Genomic DNA, 12,440 nt, shown 5'->3' with positions numbered 1-12,440 from the left:
TACTGCCTCTAGCTTGGATACAAGATGTGATACAGGCAGGCATGGAGGCTCTAGTACCCTATTGCACTGCCTCTAGTTTGGATACCAGATGTGATACTGGCGGGCATGGCGGCATACAGGTTCTGTATGGTATCCTGTGGCATATTGCTCCACATTTGCTATGTAAATTAACCTTTAGATCATGCAAAGTTGTAGGTTGTAGAAGTTGGTCTCCCAGATGGTCCCATACATGTTATCTTGGTGATAAATTTGACCTGGCAGCCACGGAAGTGTGACAATGTTGTGGGACATTCCTGTGACCCCCTTGTGTGTGCGGCCGAGCACACTTGTCAGCTGATAGGTAAGGGCACGCATCGCTGTACTCCGGCCAGGGCAGACCGGTGGGCAGAAGGCGCTGCACTGCTGCACGCCCAGCCCTAATGCTATAGCGCCACGTCCAGCAGCAGTAGGCGTGAGCCGGCAATCACGTCCTAATGTGACCGTCAGCCAGTGGTGCAGCAGTGAGCAGCTGCTCTCCTGATGGAAGCAGAACGCTGCAGTCATCCGCAGTACATTCCACACCAGCTGCGCCTTCTGTGGTACAAGGTCCGTATTCCGAGACCAGCATTCTTCCCAGCATGCACTGCGGCTTCTTCTCATTTGCATATAACATTGTCACAAAATGCTCTTCAGTTTGGCCAAAATACTCTATATTAATGGGTTTTATTATTACAGGCATGACATATTAGGTAAAATATCACAGCAGGATACATTATTTTTAATTTATAAAAGTAATCTCTCCACAATGTAAGAACTTCTCTCCCGCGGGACCATAAATACCGCCGAGGCTGTCTGCAGTATCGTGCTTGCTTCGGCAGCACATATACTAAAATTGGAACGATACAGAGAAGATTAGCATGGCCCCTGCGCAAGGATGACACGCAAATTCGTGAGGCGTTCCATATTTTTGCACCGATTCTTCAATTAGAATTAAAAAAAAAAATTCTAACATAACATTTTTTTCTCCTTATAGGTTTTAACTTGGAGTAATAATAATAATTGTCTCACGGTGCCACCACTAAAAGGTGTATTTTTTGTGCCATGTGACTACAGGCATACAGCAAATGTACCCGAGGCGCCATAACCACGTACAGTGTAACCCCCCCCAGAAGTTGTGGGATGACACTTTTGTCTGTGTGATTGTAACGTTGTTATAAGTGAGTGATTACAATATCGGAGTAAAAGGATCATTTAGGCGACTTTCACACGGGCGACCCCCTATTTTGTGTCTGCAATATTTGGTTGCCAGCAATGCTTTTTTTTTAGAATAATCTCCCATCGCAGTGCTGACGGCCACAATAAAATTGCGCGATAAAAAATGTACAATTTTTTATTGCGAAAATGAATAGGACTTTCCATTATCAAAATTGCATCGCAACACAATCTTGTTGCATTGCGAGGCGATAAAAAGGAGCGGCTCCATAGCGAAACCTGGGAGATAAAAAGAATCGCACATCGCAGAAAGATAGAGCAGCCGTTATTTTTTGTTCTCTCAACATCACATCAGTGAAAACATCACAGATGGGAAGGAAACCGTTGGTTTCATAATCTGCTTTTTTACTGACTATCGCATCAGGCGAAAATCGCACGATTTTCTTGCCTGTGTGAAACCACCCTTATTGCGGAAAACTGATGCCTTGTACGAAGACTCCAGTACCCTGTTGTACCGCCTCTAGCTTAGATACAAGATGTGATACAGGCGGGCATGGAGGCTCTAGTACCCTGTTGTACCGCCTCTAGCTGGGATACAAGATGTGATACGGGCGGGCATGGAGGCTCTAGTACCCTGTTGAACCGCCTCTAGGTTGGATACAAGATGTGATACGGGTGGGCATGGAGGCTCTAGTACCCTGTTGTACCGCCTCTAGCTTGGATACAAGATGTGATACAGGTGGGCATGGAGGCTCTAGTACCCTGTTGTACCGCCTCTAGCTTGGATACAAGATGTGATATAGACAGGCATGGAGGCTCTAATACCCTGTTGTACCACCTCTAGCTTGGATACAAGATGTGATACAGGCGTGCATGGAGGCTCTAGTACCCTGTTGTACCGCCTCTAGCTTGGATACAAGATGTGATACGGGCGGGCATGGAGGCTCTAGTACCCTGTTGTACCGCCTCTAGCTTGGATACAAGATGTGATACAGGTGGGCATGGAGGCTCTAGTACCCTGTTGTACTGCCTCTAGCTTGGATACAAGATGTGATATAGACAGGCATGGAGGCTCTAATACCCTGTTGCACCACCTCTAGCTTGGATACAAGATGTGATACAGACAGGCATGGAGGCTCTAGTACCCTGTTGTACCGCCTCTAGCTTGGATACAAGATGTGATACGGGCGGGCATGGAGGCTCTAGTACCCTGTTGTACCGCCTCTAGGTTGGATACAAGATGTGACACGGGCGGGCATGGAGGCTCTAGTACCCTGTTGTACCGCCTCTAGCTTGGATACAAGATGTGATACAGGCGGGCATGGAGGCTCTAGTACCCTGTTGTACCGCCTCTAGCTTGGATACAAGATGTGATATAGACAGGCATGGAGGCTCTAATACCCTGTTGTACCACCTCTAGCTTGGATACAAGATGTGATACAGACAGGCATGGAGGCTCTAGTACCCTGTTGTACTGCCTCTAGCTTGGATACAAGATGTGATACAGGCGGGCATGGAGGCTCTAGTACCCTGTTGTACCGCCTCTAGCTTGGAAACAAGATGTGATACAGGCGGGCATGGAGTCTCTAGTACTCTGTTGTACCGCCTCTAGCTTGGATACAAGATGTGATACAGGTGGGCATGGATGCTCTAGTATCCTGTTGTACTGCCTCTAGCTTGGATACAAGATGTGATACGGGCGGGCATGGAGGCTCTAGTACCCTGTTGTACTGCCTCTAGCTTGGATACAAGATGTGATACAGACAGGCATGGAGGCTCTAGTACCCTGTTCTACCACCTCTAGCTTGGATACAAGATGTGATACAGGCAGGCATGGAGGCTCTAGTACCCTATTGCACTGCCTCTAGTTTGGATACCAGATGTGATACTGGCGGGCATGGCGGCATACAGGTTCTGTATGGTATCCTGTGGCATATTGCTCCACATTTGCTATGTAAATTAACCTTTAGATCATGCAAAGTTGTAGGTTGTAGAAGTTGGTCTCCCAGATGGTCCCATACATGTTATCTTGGTGATAAATTTGACCTGGCAGCCACGGAAGTGTGACAATGTTGTGGGACATTCCTGTGACCCCCTTGTGTGTGCGGCCGAGCACACTTGTCAGCTGATAGGTAAGGGCACGCATCGCTGTACTCCGGCCAGGGCAGACCGGTGGGCAGAAGGCGCTGCACTGCTGCACGCCCAGCCCTAATGCTATAGCGCCACGTCCAGCAGCAGTAGGCGTGAGCCGGCAATCACGTCCTAATGTGACCGTCAGCCAGTGGTGCAGCAGTGAGCAGCTGCTCTCCTGATGGAAGCAGAGCGCTGCAGTCATCCGCAGTACATTCCACACCAGCTGCGCCTTCTGTGGTACAAGGTCCGTATTCCGAGACCAGCATTCTTCCCAGCATGCACTGCGGCTTCTTCTCATTTGCATATAACATTGTCACAAAATGCTCTTCAGTTTGGCCAAAATACTCTATATTAATGGGTTTTATTATTACAGGCATGACATATTAGGTAAAATATCACAGCAGGATACATTATTTTTAATTTATAAAAGTAATCTCTCCACAATGTAAGAACTTCTCTCCCGCGGGACCATAAATACCGCCGAGGCTGTCTGCAGTATCGTGCTTGCTTCGGCAGCACATATACTAAAATTGGAACGATACAGAGAAGATTAGCATGGCCCCTGCGCAAGGATGACACGCAAATTCGTGAGGCGTTCCATATTTTTGCACCGATTCTTCAATTAGAATTTAAAAAAAAATTCTAACATAACATTTTTTTCTCCTTATAGGTTTTAACTTGGAGTAATAATAATAATTGTCTCACGGTGCCACCACTAAAAGGTGTATTTTTTGTGCCATGTGACTACAGGCATACAGCAAATGTACCCGAGGTGCCATAACCACGTACAGTGTAACCCCCCCCAGAAGTTGTGGGATGACACTTTTGTCTGTGTGATTGTAACATTGTTATAAGTGAGTGATTACAATATCGGAGTAAAAGGATCATTTAGGCGACTTTCACACGGGCGACCCCCTATTTTGTGTCTGCAATATTTGGTTGCCAGCAATGCTTTTTTTTTAGAATAATCTCCCATCGCAGTGCTGACGGCCACAATAAAATTGCGCGATAAAAAATGTACAATTTTTTATTGCGAAAATGAATAGGACTTTCCATTATCAAAATTGCATCGCAACACAATCTTGTTGCATTGCGAGGCGATAAAAAGGAGCGGCTCCATAGCGAAACCTGGGAGATAAAAAGAATCGCACATCGCAGAAAGATAGAGCAGCCGTTATTTTTTGTTCTCTCAACATCACATCAGTGAAAACATCACAGATGGGAAGGAAACCGTTGGTTTCATAATCTGCTTTTTTACTGACTATCGCATCAGGCGAAAATCGCACGATTTTCTTGCCTGTGTGAAACCACCCTTATTGCGGAAAACTGATGCCTTGTACGAAGACTCCAGTACCCTGTTGTACCGCCTCTAGCTTAGATACAAGATGTGATACAGGCGGGCATGGAGGCTCTAGTACCCTGTTGTACCGCCTCTAGCTGGGATACAAGATGTGATACGGGCGGGCATGGAGGCTCTAGTACCCTGTTGAACCGCCTCTAGGTTGGATACAAGATGTGATATGGGTGGGCATGGAGGCTCTAGTACCCTGTTGTACCGCCTCTAGCTTGGATACAAGATGTGATACAGGTGGGCATGGAGGCTCTAGTACCCTGTTGTACCGCCTCTAGCTTGGATACAAGATGTGATATAGACAGGCATGGAGGCTCTAATACCCTGTTGTACCACCTCTAGCTTGGATACAAGATGTGATACGGGCGGGCATGGAGGCTCTAATACCCTGTTGCACCACCTCTAGTTTGGATACAAGGTGTGATACAGACAGGCATGGAGGCTCTAGTACCCTGTTGTACCGCCTCTAGCTTGGATACAAGATGTGATACGGGCGGGCATGGAGGCTCTAGTACCCTGTTGTACCGCCTCTAGGTTGGATACAAGATGTGATACGGGCGGGCATGGAGGCTCTAGTACCCTGTTGTACCGCCTCTAGCTTGGATACAAGATGTGATAGAGGCGGGCATGGAGGCTCTAGTACCCTGTTGTACCGCCTCTAGCTTGGATACAAGATGTGATATAGACAGGCATGGAGGCTCTAATACCCTGTTATACCACCTCTAGCTTGGATACAAGATGTGATACAGACAGGCATGGAGGCTCTAGTACCCTGTTGTACTGCCTCTAGCTTAGATACAAGATGTGATACAGGCGGGCATGGAGGCTCTAGTACCCTGTTGTACCGCCTCTAGCTTGGAAACAAGATGTGATACAGGCGGGCATGGAGGCTCTAGTACTCTGTTGTACCGCCTCTAGCTTGGATACAAGATGTGATACAGGTGGGCATGGATGCTCTAGTATCCTGTTGTACTGCCTCTAGCTTGGATACAAGATGTGATACGGGCGGGCATGGAGGCTCTAGTGCCCTGTTGTTCTGCCTCTAGCTTGGATACAAGATTTGATACAGACAGGCATGGAGGCTCTAGTACCCTGTTGTACCACCTCTAGCTTGGATACAAGATGTGATACAGGCAGGCATGGAGGCTCTAGTACCCTGTTGTACCACCTCTAGCTTGGATACAAGATGTGATACAGGCAGGCATGGAGGCTCTAGTACCCTGTTGTACCACCTGTAGCTTGGATACAAGATGTGATACGGGTGGGCATGGAGGCTCTAGTACCCTGTTGCACTGCCTCTAGCTTGGATACCAGATTTGATACAGGTGGGCATGGAGGCTCTAGTTCCCTGTTGTACTGCCTTTAGCTTGGATACAAGATGTGATAAAGACAGGCATGGAGGTTCTAGTACCCTGTTGTACCACCTCTAGCTTGGATACAAGATGTGATACAGACAGGCATGGAGGCTCTAGTAGCCTGTTGTACTGCCTCTAGCTTGGATACAAGATGTGATACAGGTGGGCATGGAGGCTCTAGTACCCTGTTGTACCGCCTCTAGCTTGGACACAAGATGTGATACGGGCGGGCATGGAGGCTCTAGTACCCTGTTGTACCGCCTCTAGCTTGGATACAAGATGTGATACGGGCGGGCATGGAGGCTCTAGTTCCCTGTTGTACTGCCTCTAGCTGGGATACAAGATGTGATATGGGCGGGCATGGAGGCTCTAGTACCCTGTTGTACTGCCTCTAGCTTGGATACAAGATTTGATACAGACAGGCATGGAGGCTCTAGTACCCTGTTGTACCACCTCTAGCTTGGATACAAGATGTGATACAGGCAGGCATGGAGGCTCTAGTACCCTGTTGTACCACCTCTAGCTTGGATACAAGATGTGATACAGGCAGGCATGGAGGCTCTAGTACCCTGTTGTACCACCTGTAGCTTGGATACAAGATGTGATACGGGTGGGCATGGAGGCTCTAGTACCCTGTTGCACTGCCTCTAGCTTGGATACCAGATGTGATACGGGTGGGCATGGAGGCTCTAGTACCCTGTTGTACTGCCTCTAGCTTGGATACAAGATGTGATACAGACAGGCATGGAGGCTCTAGTACCCTGTTGTACCACCTCTAGCTTGGATACAAGATGTGATACAGACAGGCATGGAGGCTCTAGTACCCTGTTATACTGCCTCTAGGTTGGATACAAGATGTGATACAGGCGGGCATAGAGGCTCTAGTACCCTGTTGTACCGCCTCTAGCTTGGATACAAGATGTGATACAGGCAGGCATAGAGGCTCTAGTACCCTGTTGTACCGCCTCTAGCTTGGATACAAGATGTGATACAGGCGGGCATAGAGGCTCTAGTACCCTGTTGTACCGCCTCTAGCTGGGATACAAGATGTGATACGGGCGGGCATGGAGGCTCTAGTACCCTGTTGTACCGCCTCTAGGTTGGATACAAGATGTGATACGGGCGGGCATGGAGGCTCTAGTACCATGTTGTACCGCCTCTAGCTTGGATACAAGATGTGATACAGGTGGGCATGGAGGCTCTAGTACCCTGTTGTACCGCCTCTAGCTTGGATACAAGATGTGATACAGGCGGGCATAGAGGCTCTAGTACCCTGTTGTACCGCCTCTAGCTTGGATACAAGATGTGATACAGGCAGGCATAGAGGCTCTAGTACCCTGTTGTACCGCCTCTAGCTTGGATACAAGATGTGATACAGGCGGGCATAGAGGCTCTAGTACCCTGTTGTACCGCCTCTAGCTGGGATACAAGATGTGATACGGGCGGGCATGGAGGCTCTAGTACCCTGTTGTACCGCCTCTAGCTTGGATACAAGATGTGATATAGACAGGCATGGAGGCTCTAATACCCTGTTGTACCACCTCTAGCTTGGATACAAGATGTGATACAGACAGGCATGGAGGCTCTAGTACCCTGTTGTACTGCCTCTAGCTTGGATACAAGATGTGATACAGGCGGGCATGGAGGCTCTAGTACCCTGTTGTACCGCCTCTAGCTTGGATACAAGATGTGATACGGGCGGGCATGGAGGCTCTAGTACCCTGTTGTACCGCCTCTAGCTTGGATACAAGATGTGATACAGGTGGGCATGGAGGCTCTAGTATCCTGTTGTACCGCCTCTAGCTTGGATACAAGATGTGATATAGACAGGCATGGAGGCTCTAATACCCTGTTGTACCACCTCTAGCTTGGATACAAGATGTGATACAGACAGGCATGGAGGCTCTAGTACCCTGTAGTACTGCCTCTAGCTTGGATACAAGATGTGATACAGGTGGGCATGGAGGCTCTAGTACCCTGTTGTACCGCCTCTATCTTGGATACAAGATGTGATACGGGCTGGCATGGAGGCTCTAGTACCCTGTTGTACCGCCTCTAGCTTGGATACAAGATGTGATACGGGCGGGCATAGAGGTTCTAGTACACTGTTGTACTGCCTCTAGTTTGGATACAAGATGTGATACAGACAGGCATGGAGGCTCTAGTACCCTGTTGTACCACCTGTAGCTTGGATACAAGATGTGATACGGGCGGGCATGGAGGCTCTAGTACCCTGTTGTACCGCCTCTAGCTTGGATACAAGATGTGATACAGGCCGGCATGGAGGCTCTAGTACCCTGTTGTACCGCCTCTAGCTTGGATACAAGATGTGATATAGATAGGCATGGAGGCTCTAATACCCTGTTGTACCACCTCTAGCTTGGATACAAGATGTGATAAAGACAGGCATGGAGGCTCTAGTACCCTGTAGTACCGCCTCTAGGTTGGATACAAGATGTGATACAGGCAGGCATGGAGGCTCTAGTACCCTGTTGTACCACCTCTAGCTTGGATACAAGATGTGATACAGGCAGGCATGGAGGCTCTAGTACCCTGTTGTACCACCTGTAGCTTGGATACAAGATGTGATACGGGTGGGCATGGAGGCTCTAGTACCCTGTTGCACTGCCTCTAGCTTGGATACCAGATGTGATACGGGTGGGCATGGAGGCTCTAGTACCCTGTTGTACTGCCTCTAGCTTGGATACAAGATGTGATACAGACAGGCATGGAGGCTCTAGTACCCTGTTGTACCACCTCTAGCTTGGATACAAGATGTGATACAGACAGGCATGGAGGCTCTAGTACCCTGTTATACTGCCTCTAGGTTGGATACAAGATGTGATACAGGCGGGCATAGAGGCTCTAGTACCCTGTTGTACCGCCTCTAGCTTGGATACAAGATGTGATACAGGCAGGCATAGAGGCTCTAGTACCCTGTTGTACCGCCTCTAGCTTGGATACAAGATGTGATACGGGCGGGCATGGAGGCTCTAGTACCCTGTTGTACCGCCTCTAGGTTGGATACAAGATGTGATACGGGCGGGCATGGAGGCTCTAGTACCCTGTTGTACCGCCTCTAGCTTGGATACAAGATGTGATACAGGTGGGCATGGAGGCTCTAGTACCCTGTTGTACCGCCTCTAGCTTGGATACAAGATGTGATATAGACAGGCATGGAGGCTCTAATACCCTGTTGTACCACCTCTAGCTTGGATATAAGATGTGATACAGGTGGGCATGGAGGCTCTAGTACCCTGTTGTACCGCCTCTAGCTTGGATACAAGATGTGATATAGATAGGCATGGAGGCTCTAATACCCTGTTGTACCACCTCTAGCTTGGATACAAGATGTGAAACAGACAGGCATGGAGGCTCTAGTACCCTGTAGTACCGCCTCTAGGTTGGATACAAGATGTGATACAGGCGGGCATGGAGGCTCTAGTACCCTGTTGTACCGCCTCTAGCTTGGATACAAGATGTGATACGGGCGGTCATGGAGGCTCTAGTACCCTGTTGTACCGCCTCTAGCTTGGATACAAGATGTGATACGGGCGGGCATGGAGGCTCTAGTACCCTGTAGTACCGCCTCTAGCTTGGATACAAGATGTGATACAGGCGGACATGGAGGCTCTAGTACCCTGTTGTACCGCCTCTAGCTTGGATACAAGATGTGATACGGGCGGGCATGGAGGCTCTAGTACCCTGTTGTACCGCCTCTAGCTTGGATACAAGATGTGATACAGGTGGGCATGGAGGCTCTAGTACCCTGTTGTACCGCCTCTAGCTTGGATACAAGATGTGATATAGACAGGCATGGAGGCTCTAATACCCTGTTGTACCACCTCTAGCTTGGATACAAGATGTGATACAGACAGGCATGGAGGCTCTAGTACCCTGTTGTACTGCCTCTAGCTTGGATACAAGATGTGATACAGGTGGGCATGGAGGCTCTAGTACCCTGTTGTACCGCCTCTAGCTTGGATACAAGATGTGATACGGGCGGGCATGGAGGCTCTAGTACCCTGTTGTACCGCCTCTAGCTTGGATACAAGATGTGATACGGGCGGGCATGGAGGCTCTAGTACCCTGTTGTACCGCCTCTAGGTTGGATACAAGATGTGATACGGGCGGGCATGGAGGCTCTAGTACCCTGTTGTACCGCCTCTAGCTTGGATACAAGATGTGATACAGGTGGGCATGGAGGCTCTAGTACCCTGTTGTACCGCCTCTAGCTTGGATACAAGATGTGATATAGATAGGCATGGAGGCTCTAATACCCTGTTGTACCACCTCTAGCTTGGATACAAGATGTGATACAGACCGGCATGGAGGCTCTAGTACCCTGTAGTACCGCCTCTAGGTTGGATACAAGATGTGATACAGGCGGGCATGGAGGCTCTAGTACCCTGTTGTACCGCCTCTAGCTTGGATACAAGATGTGATACGGGCGGTCATGGAGGCTCTAGTACCCTGTTGTACTGCCTCTAGCTTGGATACAAGATGTGATACAGGCGGGCATGGAGGCTCTAGTACCCTGTTGTACCGCCTCTAGCTTGGATACAAGATGTGATACGGGCGGGCATGGAGGCTCTAGTACCCTGTAGTACCGCCTCTAGCTTGGATACAAGATGTGATACAGGCGGACATGGAGGCTCTAGTACCCTGTTGTACCGCCTCTAGCTTGGATACAAGATGTGATACGGGCGGGCATGGAGGCTCTAGTACCCTGTTGTACCGCCTCTAGCTTGGATACAAGATGTGATACAGGTGGGCATGGAGGCTCTAGTACCCTGTTGTACCGCCTCTAGCTTGGATACAAGATGTGATACAGACAGGCATGGAGGCTCTAGTACCCTGTTGTACTGCCTCTAGCTTGGATACAAGATGTGATACAGGTGGGCATGGAGGCTCTAGTACCCTGTTGTACCGCCTCTAGCTTGGATACAAGATGTGATACGGGCGGGCATGGAGGCTCTAGTACCCTGCTGTACCGCCTCTAGCTTGGATACAAGATGTGATACGGGCGGGGATGGAGGCTCTAGTACCCTGTTGTACCGCCTCTAGCTTGGATACAAGATGTGATACGGGCGGGCATGGAGGCTCTAGTACCCTGTTGTACTGCCTCTAGCTTGGATACAAGATGTGATACAGACAGGCATGGAGGCTCTAGTACCCTGTTGTACCACCTGTAGCTTGGATACAAGATGTGATACGGGCGGGCATGGAGGCTCTAGTACCCTGTTGTACCGCCTCTAGCTTGGATACAAGATGTGATACAGGCCGGCATGGAGGCTCTAGTACCCTGTTGTACCGCCTCTAGCTTGGATACAAGATGTGATACAGGTGGGCATGGATGCTCTAGTATCCTGTTGTACTGCCTCTAGCTTGGATACAAGATGTGATACGGGCGGGCATGGAGGCTCTAGTACCCTGTTGTACTGCCTCTAGCTTGGATACAAGATGTGATACAGACAGGCATGGAGGCTCTAGTCCCCTGTTGTACCACCTCTAGCTTGGATACAAGATGTGATACAGGCAGGCATTGAGGCTCTAGTACCCTGTTGTACCGCCTCTAGCTTAGATACAAGATGTGATCCGGGCGGGCATGGAAGCTCTAGTATCCTGTTGTACCGCCTCTAGCTTGGATACAAGATGTGATACAGGCAGGCATAGAGGCTCTAGTACCCTGTTGTACCGCCTCTAGCTTGGATACAAGATGTGATACAGGCAGGCATAGAGGCTCTAGTACCCTGTTGTACCGCCTCTAGCTTGGATACAAGATGTGATACAGGCGGGCATAGAGGCTCTAGTACCCTGTTGTACCGCCTCTAGCTTGGATACAAGATGTGATACGGGCGGGCATGGAGGCTCTAGTACCCTGTTGTACCGCCTCTAGGTTGGATACAAGATGTGATACGGGCGGGCATGGAGGCTCTAGTACCCTGTTGTACCGCCTCTAGCTTGGATACAAGATGTGATACAGGTGGGCATGGAGGCTCTAGTACCCTGTTGTACCGCCTCTAGCTTGGATACAAGATGTGATATAGACAGGCATGGAGGCTCTAATACCCTGTTGTACCGCCTCTAGCTTGGATACAAGATGTGATACGGGCGGGCATGGAGGCTCTAGTACCCTGTTGTACCGCCTCTAGGTTGGATACAAGATGTGATACGGGCGGGCATGGAGGCTCTAGTACCATGTTGTACCGCCTCTAGCTTGGATACAAGATGTGATACAGGTGGGCATGGAGGCTCTAGTACCCTGTTGTACCGCCTCTAGCTTGGATACAAGATGTGATACAGGCGGGCATAGAGGCTCTAGTACCCTGTTGTACCGCCTCTAGCTTGGATACAAGATGTGATACAGGCAGGCATAGAGGCTCTAGTACCCTGTTGTACCGCCTCTA

At 49.4% G+C, this 12,440-nt stretch overlaps 2 non-coding genes across 2 annotated transcripts; both read left to right on the top strand.

The window, feature by feature from the left end:
- Positions 1-841: 841 nt before the first annotated feature.
- On the top strand, positions 842-948 carry LOC136588938 (U6 spliceosomal RNA). Its single transcript, XR_010787726.1, has one exon. It is a non-coding gene; the product is annotated as a U6 spliceosomal RNA (small nuclear RNA).
- Positions 949-3,824: 2,876 nt separating this feature from the next.
- On the top strand, positions 3,825-3,931 carry LOC136588937 (U6 spliceosomal RNA). The gene has a single exon (XR_010787725.1). It is a non-coding gene; the product is annotated as a U6 spliceosomal RNA (small nuclear RNA).
- The last annotated feature ends 8,509 nt before the right edge of the window (positions 3,932-12,440 follow it).

The sequence above is a fragment of the Eleutherodactylus coqui genome, chromosome 13, assembly GCF_035609145.1.
Source record: "Eleutherodactylus coqui strain aEleCoq1 chromosome 13, aEleCoq1.hap1, whole genome shotgun sequence".
In the NCBI taxonomy this organism is placed as follows: domain Eukaryota; kingdom Metazoa; phylum Chordata; class Amphibia; order Anura; family Eleutherodactylidae; genus Eleutherodactylus; species Eleutherodactylus coqui.
Note: the sequence above shows the minus strand (reverse complement) of the source record. Positions and strands in the feature narration are given on the sequence as shown.